The sequence below is a fragment of the Ochotona princeps genome, chromosome 21 (assembly GCF_030435755.1).
Source record: "Ochotona princeps isolate mOchPri1 chromosome 21, mOchPri1.hap1, whole genome shotgun sequence".
Classification (NCBI taxonomy): Eukaryota; Metazoa; Chordata; class Mammalia; order Lagomorpha; family Ochotonidae; genus Ochotona; species Ochotona princeps.
In genome coordinates this window covers 42,689,853-42,707,044 of record NC_080852.1, presented here as the reverse complement: position 1 = coordinate 42,707,044, position 17,192 = coordinate 42,689,853, and positions in this window count along the sequence as shown.

The following is a 17,192-nucleotide window of genomic DNA, read 5'->3' as shown; positions in this document are numbered from 1 at the left end:
CTAGGGGAATGTCTTGTACCCCCAGGAAGTCCCATTGTTAACTTGCACCTCCTGCATTGGCCTGCTGTGAGGTAGCCTTGCACCCCTCAAGGAATTGCACTGCTAACCTGAGCCAGCAGAAGGGATTCCCAGATCAACGCTGATTCTTCCCAAACTCTACCACTTTCTTCCTCAAGCAACATTTTATTAATTGCTTATAATTTAGTTTGCAGGCTGCTATTTCTAAAGTTTCGTTTATTTATTTAAAAGGGAGCGTGACAGAAAAAAATGGGAGAAGAGGAAGAAACAGAGTTAAAAGTAGATTTGTATGTGTGTGTTAGTGTGTGTGTGTGTGCGTGTGAGAGAGAGGGAGAGAGAGAGAAGACATTCTTCCATCCTTTGGTTTACTCCCCAAATGCACATAAAAGCCAGGACTGAGCTGATATAGAGCCAGGTGCTGTACCCGCACTTCCCAGGATCCATTGTTTCTCGGGTGTGGACTGGAAACAGAAAGCCTGTGACTCAATGGGGGCAGCTCAAGCAATAGCTTAGCCCACTATGCCACAACACCTACCCTGCAGCTGTTCCGAATGATCATTTTCTGATGTGACTGTGGGCCTGTGTCCACGTGGCCTGTTCCCTCTTAGCTGGACCCAGGGGTGGCAATCCTATGGCATGAGCTGCGCTGTGCCCAGCTGTTCCAAGCAAGCATTTCCATGAATAACACCCCCCTGAGGACTTTTTGTTTCTGCCTGCAGGAACAAATGTGCAGCCATTTATTTTACGCATAAAAGATGTTCACGTCCCATGCCGTTAACCTTGAAACAAACATGCCTGAGTTTTGGGATGCTGCAATTCCCCAGAGCACCAAGATGGTGGAGGACACAGGCCAAGCCTCGCCTGGTATGTGCGCTCACCAGGAGCAACACTTGAAATTATGTCTCAGTAATTCAGGTTGCTGCCCAAGAGACGGTTCTATTTCTAATTTTACATCCTACCTAGGTCAGAGTACCAAGCACACAATTTACAGACCAATTAAGCAGTCTGGAAAGCATTTTTAAGCCCAAGTTAACTGAGTAGAGTGAGGACATAACTGTTAAGTAACATAAACAGTTAATAAAACACTGCATGAGGTCTGGGGAGCTACAAGGGCCTGCCCTGGCGTTGCTAGAAGATGTGTCTGTTCTATGACCCTGGTTGCCATTATGGACCTCCTGCCCTGTGGCCAGAGATGCTTGCCCACTTGTCTTATCCTATCCTCCGACTGGACTCTGGCCTCAGTTTTATCCGATTCTGTGTTCCTTATAAACACCCTCTGAAAGAAGACATGCAAAAGAGGCGCCAGACATGTTAAAAAAAATTGACAGTGGGCTTACTTGTCAAAATCGGTAGCCTCTGGCTTCTTCTTCAAAAGAAAATGATTCCATCCTTAGATGTCGCCGCCCTGCAACGACACTAAAATGACGAGGAATATTCTTGGAGGTCCGGGGAAAACTGGCAAAAGCGGCTGCGTTTTAAAACCTTCTCTCCGCTGCTCCTGTCCCCGTCGGTCTAAGCTTTCCTACCCGCTTCTTCGCCACCCTTCCTCCCGTCTTCCACCACCCTTCTTCCCAATTCTTCCCGTTTCTGTATTCCCCCCATTCCCCACGTAAGAGCCACCAGAATGTCACGAACCAAAAAGACCTTTATTGGCGAAAGCAAGCTGCTTAAATATAGTTCTTCCACCAATCACTTCTGCACGTGGTCCATGGGGCGCCATCTGATAGGCCAGCAATCGCAGCAAGGGAGAATTAGCCTATCCTTGTGACTTCCTGCCTGCCTCCTGGCAGGAACAAGTCCCGCCTCCTGGCACCAGGCCAGCCGCCATCTTGAAGCCCCTCATCCGTGTGGGGTCGGCCGCTCCCCACACTTAGACATTTGCAATGGTGTGCACTCAACGTTTTCTGAATTGCTTGCTCAACCAAGAATTTCATGGCCTGACCAGTTAAATAGGACTGGCACTCTTGAATTCATTCTTGGGAATGCTTCCCTGGCTGGCTTCTTTTATCTCTTGTGAGCTTGCTTACTGTTGCTCAGTGGGGTACACCATCAGTGACAAACTTCACTCATTCACATACACAGTTCAAATCCTGTAGGTGTGGGGAAAATCCAGGCTGTTGTGGGCTGCTGCTGTAGGTGCTGAAGTTAGCTTACCATGCTGTGTGCCTGCAAGTTGATGGAGTCCTCACTCACTGCCTTGCTGCGCCAGCCTGGCCCCTCCCATCACTGAGGTCAACAGAACTGGCTTGTGGGGGGCCCTGTCCTGCTCTAGAGAAGCCCACGCATCAAGAAGGAACTTTCAGCCTCCTGGGCATCTGGGAGAAGATGGAGACTGGTAGGAGGGAGCCAAGTGTTCAGCATGCTCCTGGCTGGAGAAGCAAGGTTCCCAGGTCTGGGGGAGTCTTTGGAAGGCTTCTCCACCTGCTCCGACTGCTGTTCTGTGACAGTCTCTGCTGCGTTCAGCTTCTGGAGTCCCATGTGAATAGTGCACCTCAGTGTCACACTGATCAGCTAGAGGCTTTGGGGGAGCTGTTCCAAATGTCACTCAGCTCAGTGAATTCCTTCCTGGGAGGCTGAGAGTGGAAGGAGAGACAAGATGTGCACAGAGTCCACACACGCTTGAGACCAGGTCCCCTATGCCAGGGTTGACTGTGGCTCAGTGACCAAGGTTAGCAGTTCGTGCGCGGTCTGCTTGTCAGAGGCAGAGTTTTTAGTTGAAAGCTTCAAGATTTTGACATGAGTGGCAAGATGTTGGCATTTCTTGGGAGAGTCAGGCAGACAGGCAGCACAGAGGAGTGTGGAGTTGGGGACGGAAAACCTGACACACAGAAGGCAGCAGCGCCACCTGCCCCTCCAGGTTTCATTCTGTTCAGCCCTGCTTCAAGCCCAGCGGAACGTCAGAAGTTGACTGTGGCTGCAGAAATCCAACTTTGAGATCTCTGTTTTGTGGCTCGCTGTTTCTCTTAGCCTCGCTGGCCTCTTCCGCCACACACAAACCAGGGAAGTGTATTTGTGTCATGTTGGGGAGATGAGCCTGAGTGTGTGTGTGTGTGTGTGTGTGTGTGTGTGTGTGTGTGTATAACCAGTGTACGTGTGTGAGAAACAGTGTGTGTGTGTGTGTGAGTGTGTGTGTAAGCCAGTGTGAGGATAATGTGGGGGACCAGTGTGTGTGTGTACGCATGTGTGAAGGGGAGCCATTGTGTGTGGGGAGACTAGTGTGTGTGTGTGTGTGTGTGCATGTGTAAGAGAGCCAGTGTGTGTATATGTGTGTGTTGTTCACCTTTGAGGCTCACACTCACACTGGGACCATTTCATACACTTGAATGCTGGTGACTCAGAACTGTGCCCCCGGAGGATGGGAGCCTTGGGCTGTTCTGCACATTTGTTCAGCTGTGCACAATGGATGGTGTAGAAACACTTGTACAGCATTGTATCTGAGAACTTCCTACACCTTCAAGTTAGCAAAAACACATTTACCTCTACTGTAAACTGACTGAAAGAGCCCCTGCTTTCCCTGCACTGCTGTCTGTCACATGACTGGGCCCGGAGTGGTCCACCAGGGTCCAGGCAGGGACAGAAGCCTCGCAGTTACCTGAGCAGACAGCTTTGTTTAACCTGGCACCTGAGGAGACAGAATGTTAGTTAAGGTGACAGGACGATGGTGTCAAGCAGCTGCAGCCCCAGAGGAGGGAGCAACCTATACCACCAAGGTACAGGCTTCTGTAGAACTCACCCCACAGTAAATGCCCTTGTGTAGCCTCTTTGGACAAGAAAAAGATCCTGGGGCAGATGGAGTTAGTCCTTCCAAGCCTGCCCCAAGAACTGCTCCAGCAATGACAGAAGCTCACCATACTTACCAATAACATGTCTGTTCCCTTAGAGGGTGAACCCCAACAAGGCGGGAAGGCACAAGAGTGAGGCTTGCTGGTGGTGCGCAGCAGGGCGACTGTGAGCGCCATGCACTCTTCCCTTCACAGCCTCCCTGTCCGCTCTCCCTCCAGCATGTCCTCCCCCGAATGGACCCACTCTCCTGGGACAAGTCAGTAATGTCAGTACTTGCTATGCTCGCTAACATTCTAGACAGTAAGCTGAAGCGTTGGATATTTTCGTCTTTCTTTTCCATTTTTTCCAAGTCAGGAATTAATTGTTGCTGGTACCATATGTCATTACAGTAAAACTCCTTCTCTCCCAGGAATTCCACTCTCTCCAACAGATTGCGTTGAATCTCTTACATTATATCTGATATTGGTACAAAACTTCTAATTAAGATTACTGAATTCTTGGTCAGCCATGTGAACTGGCCTACCTACTTACTCATTTTAGAAAGGCAAAACCTAGTAATTAGGTCATCTTGCAGGAGTTGCCTCTGGTTTATTGAAAATGTAGTGCAGTGACCACATGATAAACTCAGTTTTTTACCTCGTGGACATCTATGCTCGTACTCTGTAGTGCTCATGATCATAAGCTCAGCCTCAAGGAGTGAGTCTAGTGGTGGAAAAGTCTGCATGGCACAGTAGCACACCTGAATGTTATCCCCAGCATCAGCTCCTGGCTCTGGCTTCCTCTAGTACAGAGTCAAATGGTAGAAGATGGCTGTTGTTTGGGGGATCTTTCTACCCAGAGGCATGAGTTCCTGTGTCATGTCCTACAGTCACCTCAGTCTAGCCTTGGCCCAGGCATGGCTGAGTCCTGTGACTGCAGCGACTCCCTCCATCTGCTTCTGATGGATGCGGGAGATTTCTGATTCTCAGTAAGACAGCAGTCTGCACTGGTGAAATCCAGGCAACATCTGCTGAGGCAGGCATAAAATGGGACACCTGAGAAAATGCTGCTCCTGTGACGGAGAAATGAGTTCACAAACCCAAGTGGACCACCCGGGGCGTGTTTCCCAGTTTCCCAGGTCTTGGCTATTCTGTAGCAACTGACTTCACTCTGCCTCCTTTCCTTTCAGGGTAAACAGTGTGTGTGTGTGACTGTGTGTATGTGTGTGCATGTATGTATTCATGTGTGTGCCTGTGCACAGGTGAATTTTTGTGTATTCATCTATCCCTGTGTGCACATGTGAATCTCTATTTATCTATCCCTGTGTGCATGTATCTGCATGTGTGTGCTTGTCTGTGTACATTCATGTACACACATGCATGCAGCTGGGTTTGTGGGCGTTGGCAATGCTGTATTGACGGTTTGGAGACTTGATGTTGGTTCTGTGAGTGGAGAGGAAGTAGTGCACATGCGCAAGTTTGTCCATTGTCTCTGTGAGGTCAAAGAGCAAGGCTGACAAGATTCCCTTCTGTAACTGCTGGACTTTCAGAAAAAGCTTCCTGTAGTACTGGATTGGGGAATACAAACTTCCAACAAGTTCCCCGAGTTTGGGAGCTACAGGCTGAGGACTAGCCCAAGTTTTAAGTTCAGAGGCCAGCATGTGCCATAAGCATGTCCAGTGGAGTGTGGTGTGGGGGAGATCCAGTGTGGGTGGTAGGGGTGGATGGGCATCCATTTTCTGCAGCGAAGGATGGAATGTGTGTAAGGGGGTGGTATGGAGGATCCAGTATGTGCAGTGGACTGCATGTGGGCTCTGGATAAGAATTTTCATCATTCTGGGGCAATTTTAGGGGGTAGACACGGATTTGTCTTGAAAATGAGAAGGAGAAGAGAATGGTCCCTACTGTCTGCAGTCACTTTCTGTCGCTAACTTGAAGAGTTAAATGGTTCTCCTGCCTCAGAACACAGCTCAGTCTCAGCAGAGGTAGAAAATTACAGCAATTATTTGGAAATTAATTGGATTACCTGATAATTGTTTCAAATTTCCATTGCAATCATACATTGGAGACCTTCCGTCATTAATTTCTGGTTGAGTGATCTCAGCTAGCTGTGCTGTTCTCTTCTACTACATAGAATTTCCTCACAGACAAATAAGGAGCCCACACACGAGGGCCTAGGCTCTTTGCATGTCCTACACATGTACACATGGAATCTTCCTTCCCTTCCCGTTCTTTTCTCTCTCTTTCTCCGGTAATTTTTATGAGGGAATTTTCATAAGGGTAAACTGACACATTCCCCCCAAAATTAAAGTTTCCAAGATGCATCATGACCTAGCATAAATAGTCATGCTTGGCAACACACAGAATCACAACGTACTGATTGCAAGGCGTAACTGAACCTCCTGAATGTGCCTAGGATGTTGCCATTTTCTTCAGTGCAGGAGCTCAGACTTGGCTTCCATGTGTACCTAGCAGCCAGCGTTTGTTTTGCCTCCTCTTTCCAACTCAGAGTCTAGGGTTGAGCCATGTCTACAGTGGTGCTGTGACACCACTGCCCGTGAGCTTCAGTGCTGGTGACAATGTGAAGCAGGCCAGGGAAGATGTTTCCAGCTCACTCTGACAGTGGCAGCCTCACAGCGCAGCCTGACTTGTTCTTGCAGCTACTCCCAGACCCACTGGACTCTGGAATGGAGTATGTTGTGAGGTCTGGATTTTCTATCAGGCCTGACATGGGCCTGGGGGACTTGACAGGTTGAGGGAAGGGAAATCAAGAAACAGGAAGGGAGAGAGCATGGCCCAGCAATGTTGGTTTCCTCACTCTGAGTCCCCGTGGAGCTGTGTGCTGGGGCTGCATGGCTGTGCAGGCTGCGGGCTGCAGTCCATGGCTCCTCGGCCAAAACTGGGCTGTGAATACGAACTGCAGGTAGCTGCCCTTCTGCAGCCTCTCCCTGTAGCTTGGTCTCCTGAGAGCAAAGGAGTCCTCTCAGGGAAAACCAGGCCCACCCTAATGGTCTCTTTGTAACCTAACACCCTCTTGAAGTTCTTGTCCTCAAATAGTCACATTTGGAGGCCTAGGTGAGGGCTTCTTGTGAGGCTATGTGCTGGCCACAGCTAAGCTCTCCTACGCGTCAGCCCCAGTCCCTGGTTATAGCCCAAGGCAGGCGTGGAATGAGTGGAGCAGTCTGTGAGCCCACCCTGAGTGGGGGAGCCAGGCACACACAGAGACTGTCAAGGCGCCTGTTTCATAGCTGGCCAGTGGCCTGGGCAAGGCTGGACGTAGGTGCACAGATTCTGTCTCCTGGCAGCTGGGAAGACAGACTTGCCAAAAAGAGGGGCTCCCAGGACCATTCACAGCAGGCAGGTGGTGGACGATGCGTCAGTCAGGAAGTGGTGACCCCACTGCTGTCCAGATCCTGAGGTTCCTCAGAAACCAGATATAAAAACAGGGTGGTCAACAAAGCCACCTAAGCCTGGGTGTTCAGTGGGCTTGGCAGAGCCACTGAATCAGGCATTCTAGAGAAACGCACCTATTTTGCTCCCAGCAGTTGATCTAGGGAGTCCCAAGCCAAGTAGGCTGTTTATCAGTAGCCCCACTGTGTGCTGAGTGGCCTGAGGCAGTGGCCATTTTCAGAATTTTGTGCGAGTTCATGGAGGTTGCAAAGACAGAATGTATTTATCCTTGATAAATTGTCCTTTTGTTTCCTAAAGTCTAAAAGAAAAGCCATAATTTTTGCTCATAATTAAAATTAAGTTAATTAAAAGTCCTGGTGGTTTGGATTTAATATCAGATATAAATCTTAAGATCATTAAAAATGTGACTCATTTATATCTTGGCTATAAATATTCCCATAAATATTACACTTAAAATTCTTCTAAATACTTTTAAAAATAAAATACTTTGAAAATGTTTTAAAAATACTAAAAATACTTTGAAATATTTTAAAAATAACATAGGAAATAATATTAGGGACTAGAAAGAAAGTAATAATAGGAAATGGAGACTTCCACAGGTTTTTTTTTTCACTTTATTTGCTTATTTTCACTTTACTGGAAAGGCAGAGAGAAGTTCTGGGATGGAGGGAGTCTTGGGATGTGTCTTTGGATGGAGCGAGTGCTGCTGGTCGTGGCATTACAGCAGCATGAGGGAGAGCCAGGGGCACCCCGTCCTTCTGTGTCATGCAGCGGAGTTGATCCCAGCCCTGGCTAAAGACAATTGACCTACAGTCTACTGGAGAAGGCAGGGGGCATGTGGCAGGGCCAAGAGTCCCTGTGCCCCCTGCCTGGCATCTGGCTCGCTGCTGTATTTCTTTGGCTGATTTCCTGAGAGTAAAAGAAAAGGCAAAGTGCATACCGAGGCACCTGCGAAGGCCTTTAGTCTGTTCTCTTTTTTTGAGAACATGCACGTCCTTTGTGGTGAGGATGGCTGCTTCCTGCCGTGGAGAGAGAGGGCAAACAGGGAGCCCCTTGCATGCCAGGACTGGATCTGCCATCAGGTGTGCTTTGGCATTGTCACATTCTGGAGGAAATAATGCAGAATTGAGGTTTAGGTTTTTTTTTTTTTTTTTTTTTGAAGATACATCCATTTTTATTGGAAAGTCAGACATACAGAGAGAAGGAGAGGCAGAGAGGAAGATCTTCTGTCTGCTGATTTACTCCCTAAGTGGCCACAACGTCCAGAGCTGAGTCAATCCAGGAACAAGGAATTTCTTCCAGATCTCCCATGCCGGTGCAGGGTATCAAGGTTTTGGGCCATGCTCAACTGCTTTCCCAGGCACAAACAGGGAGCTGGATGGAAGAGGGGCTGTCAGGACTAGAAAATTCATGAGTGGCAGTCTCATGTTAGAGCTGGGAAAGACAGAGAGGCCAGAGTGCCCAGGCAAGTGATTCTCTCAACACAGATGGGAGAGGGCAAGGGCCGATCATCCAGGCCAGAGCACTCCCCTGGGGGTCCAGGAAGCCTGACACGGAGGCTTTGTCGGCTCCCAAGACATTCTCAAGCTCCCGCTGCTGCGTTCTGCAGGCCGTGAAGCGCCAGACTTGGCTTTCCCACCCAACATCTGGAGTTGAAGTTTTGTGGCTGGGCTAGAAATACCTCCCTGCTGCTGTGCAGGCGCTATTTCCAGGTGTTCTGACAACTGCCATGTTCCTGAGAGTGATAATGTATTTCAGCATGACCTTTAATACTGATATTTTGAAATCTGCTTTTAAAGATGTGTGTGTCATCTCAAATTCTATCAAAACAGACTTTGAATGACTCATTTACTTTCAGCTGTGCTGACGAATCTTTTACATTTCTCACTTAATACTCAATTTAGATCTACCTATTTTTAATTTCCAGTTGAGCTAATCTTTTATGATAATGTGGAACATCAAAAAAAGATTTCCAAGGGAATAAATATCTAAAAAAATAAATCAAAACAACAAGCACAACCCCGGTGAGCCCCAGGGGAAAGCTGTTTCTCCAAGGAAAGTGAAGGCATTTCAGGGAGCCCTGCTGACCAGCACTAGAAGACACAGGGGTTCATGGAGGTGCACTGTGGTGCGACTCCTGGCACCTTAGTCCCTCGGTGGGTGACCACCAGCCTGGAGGTGTTCCCCCAGGCCAGGAGCCAGTGGCACCAGCCTGGAGCCCATGTTCTCAGGCTTCACTCTATGTCTCCTTTGGTGGGATGGCGAAGGGATGGTTAAGTGCAACAACTCTGGGTGGGAGACGTGAGAAGCAATCACACCATCACAGTAAGAATTTCACAATCAGTTCATGTTTTACATCCTCGATGAATGAGCACATAAACAGCAATTTTGTTGTCAAATGAAAATGGCCGCTGCTTTTAAAGCACTTTGTACCTCTCTGCCACAAACCATTCTGCTCTGGGACAGGCAGGTTTTCAGACACTGACCAGCACAAGAGAGCTCACACCGCTGTACCACTATCATTACAAAGTCAGTGTGCATAGCTTACCTCATAGCAAACAAGAGAGAGCCGTGGAACCTCCTGGAATCCTCGTATAGTTTTTGCATAATGTGTTTCTGTGACTTCTGTAAAGACCCTTTGAGTACCTCGCACCCTTGTCAAATTGGCAGACCTAGCTCGCTGTCCTGGGCTGCCCTTGAGGATTTGGATGGCCTGGATCCTGCTCAGCCACTCTGGGCACTGACGAACCAAGATCCCAGGCACACCTGCGGCTCATCCAGAGACACTTGGGAAATAGTACTGTGGGTTCTGTGCCAGGAGAATGGTTAGCTCGTTTGTGTCCTTGAATGGTTTTATTAAAATTCTTCTAAAAAGTCATTTTGGAAGTAAGTTACATTCATTTTGTTAAAATAATTGACAATTTTGAAGAAAAAGTGTGTTTTTTAAAAGCTTTATTCTTCATTGTTACGTAGCTCGTCAAACGATTCCTCACCCATCTGCCCTTTGTCATATTTTTATTTTTATATTTGAAGGTTTAATAACATTCAGTTTTTTGCTTGCTTTCTTTGTTTTTTGCTTTTTAAAGATTCATTTTCTTTTTAAAGATGTAATGGTAATTAATTTTAATGAGTACAAATACAACATTTCAACTCACTTATAAAATGTGAAATGATCAAATTAGGCAGTTAACATTTTCATTTTTTAAAAAAATTCTTCTGTTTGTAGCCTACCAGCTCCTATCTTCCAGTCCTTTGCATAGAGTATAAAAAAATCAGCATGAACTTAGAATAGTGATGCCTGGTGGCTGGGAGCACAGGGGTAGTGGCCCAGGAAGAGCTTGGATAGCAGGCACCAACACACAGATACAAAGCCTAAGTGCTATGTCTATAGCACAGAGGTGACTAAGTCAGAGGAAGGTGTCCTACACGCTAGTTCCTGTAGTAATTCTGAGGTCCCACTTAGCTCACAGCCAGGGTCCTAGACGCTGTGCGAGCCTTCAGGATCTCACTACACCTTGTCACTTTGCTTCACAGGTGTTTGAAGCCATGTACGTCATTACAGATTTAGTGACTTTCCCTTGTTTGTTTTGGATGTCCTATTCCTCTCATTTTATTTCCTATTTAATGTCACTCTGATAAAAACAACAGGGGTTGAAATTTGTTTAGCATATTTTTCATCTCTTAATCTTAACTGACTGCTGGTTTTAAGGATTTTTTTTTAAATCAGGCCAGACAACATGTGTCTTAATGTTAGAGTTTGTCAACTTTATGTGATAGTATGTAAAATGTGGGTGCTTCCCTGTCTGCTTATTTCATGTTTTCCTTTTGGTTTTTATCCCTTGTGTTCCTTCAGTGGGACACATCTGGTCATTGAGGCCAATCTGTGGGGCCCAGGGCCCAAGCGGCTGCTGTGTGCTGCATGTCATCCAATTCTGCACACCACCTTACAACAGAGGTGTGTTTACACAGCAACTGAATACGCATTCTCCCTCCCTTACAGGTGCATATCATGAACTCACGTGTGGCTTTGCCCCTGTCAACAAATATTACTTTTCCTGTTTTCAATATCCTTTATTTGTATGTTTCAAACCATGAAGCAGTGAGATGGGCTGGCACTCCATGTGTAGTGAGTGAGTGGCTCACACATCTGGTTGGAAATCTTTGTAGGAGGGCGACTGTTTCATTCACCTTTGCTCATCTAACATCAAGACCTGGATAAAGTGTGACTTCCCATTAGTTACCTGTGAGCATGTTTGTGCATGTCTCCCGGAGCCGTGCTGGGCTGGGCTCAGCAGAACACGGTGTGGTCCTCAGGGATGCTCCTCTGGAAAAGCATGGGCTCTTCCCTCAGACGCACCCTTCTCTTCCTGCCCTCTCCCCACCTTTCTTTTCAAGAGAAATCTGAAGGGAGGAAAAGGAATCACATCTCAATGAGAAATGTCCTCCACCAAAGTCTGATCACTTTCCAGTGAAAACAGTGTTTCCCATGGTTTATTTTATGATATGGTAGCATAACTTCTGCAGCAGCAAAACTTGAATTGTGTTGAATGTAGCTCACAGTGTGTGTTACTCAAGGTGTGTGGCTAAAGATATGTGTGGCATGGTGTGTGGCTCAAGACTTATGTGTGGCTCAGGGTATGCATGGCTTACAGTGTGTGTGTGGCTCTCAGGCTGTGTGTGGCTCATGATGTGTGTGGCTCAGGATGCGTGTGGCTCAAGGAGTTGGGATGTGACCAAGCACATGCTATGGAGAGAGCAGCAGAGACCGTCCAAGAATATTTGCAAACTTTCATGCCACCACCAGCTTTGGGTTTGTTTGCCTTTGTCTCACCCAAACCATCCAGTCACTAGAACTTTGTGCTGCAGGCTGTACTCACCACTTCTGAGAAGTCCAGAGGCATCTTGGACAGGACATGTAACTTGTGATCAGCAAATTCATGTACCTGTTGGGAACCAACGGGCATGCTGAGACACAGTGTTGCCTCTGCTTCCATGTTTGAGAGCTTGGAAATGTGCTTGGAGCTGGTGCAGCTTGTTCTCACTACTTCTTCTTGCCCATCACCATCCGGAAATGCCTGGAGGGCTGTGTGCACCCAGAGACATCCACCAGCAGCAGATGCTAATATTGCACAGGAGCTGGACACAAACTACTGAGTGCGTGTTTCAACATGCTCTGGAGCTGGGCCAGGGCCACTAGTGCCAGCCCTCTGCTGACATAGACGCTGCATCTCCAGGGCTTTCATTTGAGCCACAGCATGTTGTGATTCCTGGAATAACAAGCCCTGGCCTCTGCTGCCCTTCCATCACTGCACAGTGGTGGACTCTGCAGAGAGCTGGAAGTTGTTTCCCTTTTTTGTTGAAATAAAACGTAATCTGACTTAAATTGTGTGCGTGCATGTGTGTGTAGTAAAAAGACTTTATTCACTTTCTATGTGCAATGTAGTCTTTCTGAGGACGAATTAAAATTTGTGTGTATGTGTGTCTACATGTGAGTATAAGAGTGTAGTGGTTGGGAGAAGGTTATGGTGAGGTGGGGGTTGGTAATCTCTCTGTAGTGATTTAAAAAATACCTTCAAGTTCTTTTTTTGACTTGTTCCCAATGAGTAGAAAATGGTAGAAAAGACCCTGTGCACCCTCCCTGCTGGGTCAAGAGGGGGTCAGCTTCTCTCCACCCTCCTCTGGACTTTGCTGGGGAGGCAGGAAAGGGCTTGGGCACTGCATGCCAGGGTGTTCAAGCAGCCATGCCAACAGCCAGCCCTTCTGCCACAAGCAGTGTCGCAGACACAGGTCTCATCCTGACCACAAGGTGAAACCAGTCAAGGAAGAGACTTGGCTCCTGCCATGTCCTTCTTACCCCCAGCGATGGCTGCTATCTATGGCTGGTAGTACTGTTGCCATCATGGAATCTGAGCGCCTGGCTTCGGGTGACTGATGACCTGGCCTCTCAAGTGAGAACTGTAGCTGGTGCCTGGCAATGGGCAGGTACATGGTGAATCCTAATGAGCAACTAGATCTGCCTGTGGCACAGGAATTGAGGATGACCAAGATGTGGGAAACTAGAACGGCAAGCTGCACTCACCCCCCTTCGTACCAGCCGCGGTTTGCTACTCAGCGGATCCCTAGACTCCATGGGCTGAAACTGCAGAAGTCGTGGAAATCATGGACTCCTGCACCTCCCACTGGCCAGAGAGTCCAGTCTGGGCTGAACACCAAGGGACCTCTGTCCTTGACGAAGGACTGGAGGTCAGCAGGAAGTGTTTTTGGCTCTTGTACCAGCAGGTCAGCTGACAGGGCAGAGGTGTGCAGGCTCCTCAGCCCAGGCTTGGCCCTGGATCAGGGTCACCCAGACAGGCGAGGAAGCTTCCAGACAGAAGCTGAGGTCAGAATAGCCCCTTTCCATCTCCAACACACATGCACGAAGGCCAGATGGAGAGTGTGAGCAGGTGTGAGCTACCACCAACCACTCCACCAGTATGGCACAATTCAGGCATATGGTTCCCAATGGCAACACTCAGCAAAGTGCACAGAGGATTCTGGGTCACATAAACTGCATGTGGGAAGGCGGTGTGGCTTCCAGCCCTGAGTTTATGTTATAGTGCACTAGTGATGCTGAATTCCACTTATGTAGCCTGAGATCCCTGCAATTCTAACCTATCCAGGGAAGCACGTACAAAGATGACAGCTGTTTCTTACTCCACACAGTTCCCCAAAGACCAACCAGGAGCCCTCACTCATTGAGTCAGTGTGAGATGTGGACTGGGGTCATTGGGAACTGCCATGACCCTCACCAGGCCTTTCCCGGGGAGTACCCATTTCTGTCTTCCTCTTCGATTTATCTCACACACCCATCTGTGCCAATTGACAAGTTAAATGTCATGTCTGGCATGCCTGTGAGCCATGTTTCTCAGAGTCATTTGGTGATAATTTTCATGGTCTCCTTCCTCCTCTCCCAAGCTCAATCAAGAGAGAACTTGGTGTTTTTCAAGAGCTTCTGGTTCTTACAAAATTGAATAGCTAACCTGAGCTGCCATGTGTGGTCCTGGGGGAGCTAACCTAGGGTGGACCTATGTGAGTGGACCCTATGTATGCTTACTATCTAGTTGGTTTGTCTTGACATGAGAAATGGTTAATTTAAATGCAGACTCAAACACTATTCTTCCGGTCAGAGTGTGGCTTTAACCTGATTTATTTGTTAATTTTTTGGTTCATTGTCTGGTCGCTTCCTGCGCTCACCTGACTGTTGGATAGTGAAAGCCATCAATGACACTGCTGAATGGGTTTACCCTTTTTATAATTTATTTTAGTCACTGAAAGATCAATTCTGTCGTGAAGTTACTGTTCATATTGGTAGAAGCCTTCCAATCAATTCAGGCGGGGAAGTTGTAGATTCATTATTTTATAATCTAGGTAACATCTAAGCTGATGATAAATGTCTTCCTTAGAATAAAAACATGCACTTATAACCTACAAATTACTTGTATAGCTCAATATTTTACTTTACTTCCAATATTTAGAAAGAAGGTGATTTAAGGTTAGGCAGTGAATTCATTCCTCTTTCTTTAAATGTGTCTTCATTATATACATTCAAAGAAAAGTTATTATCCAATCTAATAAGATGCATTGTAATCTCTAAATAATCCAAGAATACATTTATAACTGCAGCGTTGTGCATTGTGAATCACACTAATTGCTTTGTGTTGTTAACTTTAATCTACTGTCTTGCCAGAGGGATGGAGGTGGCGGAAAGCTCAGCCTTGGATGAGCAGGCAGAGTAAGGCAGTGTCCTGAATGCCTTCCAGGCTTCTTCTCAAACTGCTAACACTGCTTGCGATGTTTTGCTGTACTAGCAACAAGGAAAGAGAATGCCTGTGTGCAGTGGGTTACCAAAGAATATGGACTACTCAGATGCCTTTCTTACTTAGTTTTTTTCCTTGGCAGTAGCTACACAGAAACTCTTGAGGACTGAGGTGTATTGGCAGCAGGTGGCCATGTGGTGGGTACTTACAAACACCTACAACTGTGAGTGACTCCTGTGCTGAAGAACGGAGTTCCCTGCTCCAACACGGCTTCTTCCTCACTGCAGGAATCACAAAGAAGGTGTTGGCAACTGGCAGTGAGGACCCAGGCAGCTTCATCTATTACCTACATTTCAAATTGGGTTACGTTTTTCCCAACTAGTGTTCCTCACCTAGAAGTGCTGACTATTTTAAACAAAGTTGTTTTATCCCCAGCACTGTCACCCCTCCTAGTCACTAGTCATTGCCTTTCTGTGTTCACGTGGAGATTTTGCATGAGTGATAAAATCCTGTATTTGTTTTGTGTGTCTGCCTTATTTTACTTAACATGAGGTCCCACAGTTTTCTCCATTTCGCTGCACATGTCAGCATCTTGCTCCTTTGTGGCCAGGCAACACTGCAGTGTGTGCATTTACACATGTTCTTCACTCAGCCTCTGTGCAGCCACCTTCATGATTCCCCCTCGCAGCAGGGCTGCAATGCACAGAGTGGACCAGCTGTTTCTTTGCTATGATGAATGTTTTGGATGTTTGCCCAGCGGTGGGGTTGCTGGATCACATGATCTTCAATGCTTTTCATGGAACTCCACACTGTATTACAAAGCAACTGCACTAATGTGCATAACATTTTCTCCACATCCTCATCAGCATTTGTACTACTGGATTTGTGAAAACTGATCCAAGTGGCAGTTGTGGGTAAGAAGACATAAGCCTACAAGACATCTGGGGAGGGGTGGAGGGAGGGAGCAGGACTTGGATCTAACTGTCCCCAGATGAGCATCTGCTGGACACCGGACGGAGAACAGTGAGGTGTCACCTGCCATTTCACAGAAGATGCCCAAGGTGGACTGCCCTAGGTTCCTCACCACCATTCAGCAGTGGCAGATGCAAAGGATGGAGCAGGAAGTTGAGGATGTGGGAGCCTCGTGGTGCTGTTGGCACTGACTTCCTATAAATAACGGCTGGCTGGCCTTGAGCATTTTCAGGGCATGTGTGAATCCGGTGCCAAAACTAAGAAAATTCATTGCCCATTTCTTTCTTTTCAGTGGGAAAATTTACAATATCCCCCTGGATCCTCTTGAGCTGTGTGGAGATGCACAAATCTTGGTTTTAGTGTGAATTGCACACAGACTTCCTTGGTGTCTGGGGGCCAGAATCAGCACTGGGGATGGTCACTCCCCGCGGGAGAATCCAGTGGCTTGGCTTCAAAGGCCTTGTCTTACCCTTAATTGTGACAGTGTTCACGTGCCTGTCTTCTACCACATGGGGCTGCGCTACAGTTTCTGTCTTGTTTGATGGTGTGACGATCTGAGCTCTTGGGATAAGAAAGCCCCATCCTGGGCCCTGGCTTCTCCGAGGACAAAGATGATCTGGGCACTCAGAGCGGTGACAATCGTGGTGGGTGACCATGCCCGTTCCACCTAGAGAGGACTTGGGCCTGGAGGAGTGTGCAGAGGACAGCAGTGTCAGTGGCCATAGGATGGGAAGTGTGGCTGCTGCTAAGGAGGTGTCCATGGTTTCCTACAGGTGATGGGAACAGTGACAGGTGCTGGGCAGCATTGCCATGGAGGGAGAAGGTACCAGCTGAGAGCACAGCAGCCCTACAGGGGCCAAGGGACCAGGGACAGGGCTCCATTCTGGACCAAGGGCAGTGTGAATGACAGATGAGCAAACAGCATTAGCACCAGGATCTATTTATTGCCTGGCAATCTTAAGAAGGGAGCAGGCCAGATTGAGGGTCCTGCTGGCTTGTTCAAATGCATTTGGAAATGAGTTCCATAGCCCCACCCCACAGTCAGCTGGAACCATTGCTACTTCTGGAGTATCCCTCAGGTGCCTGCTCAGCAGCCGCTGATGTTGCTGACACTTTGGCCACTCTCACATGTCGGCAACTCCAGCATTCTGAGATGAGTAACTGCTGTGTCTGAGTTTTTCTTTGGAGTTCTCACTTAGGACTTAGGGCCAATTTTCAAAAAAAGAGAAGGAAC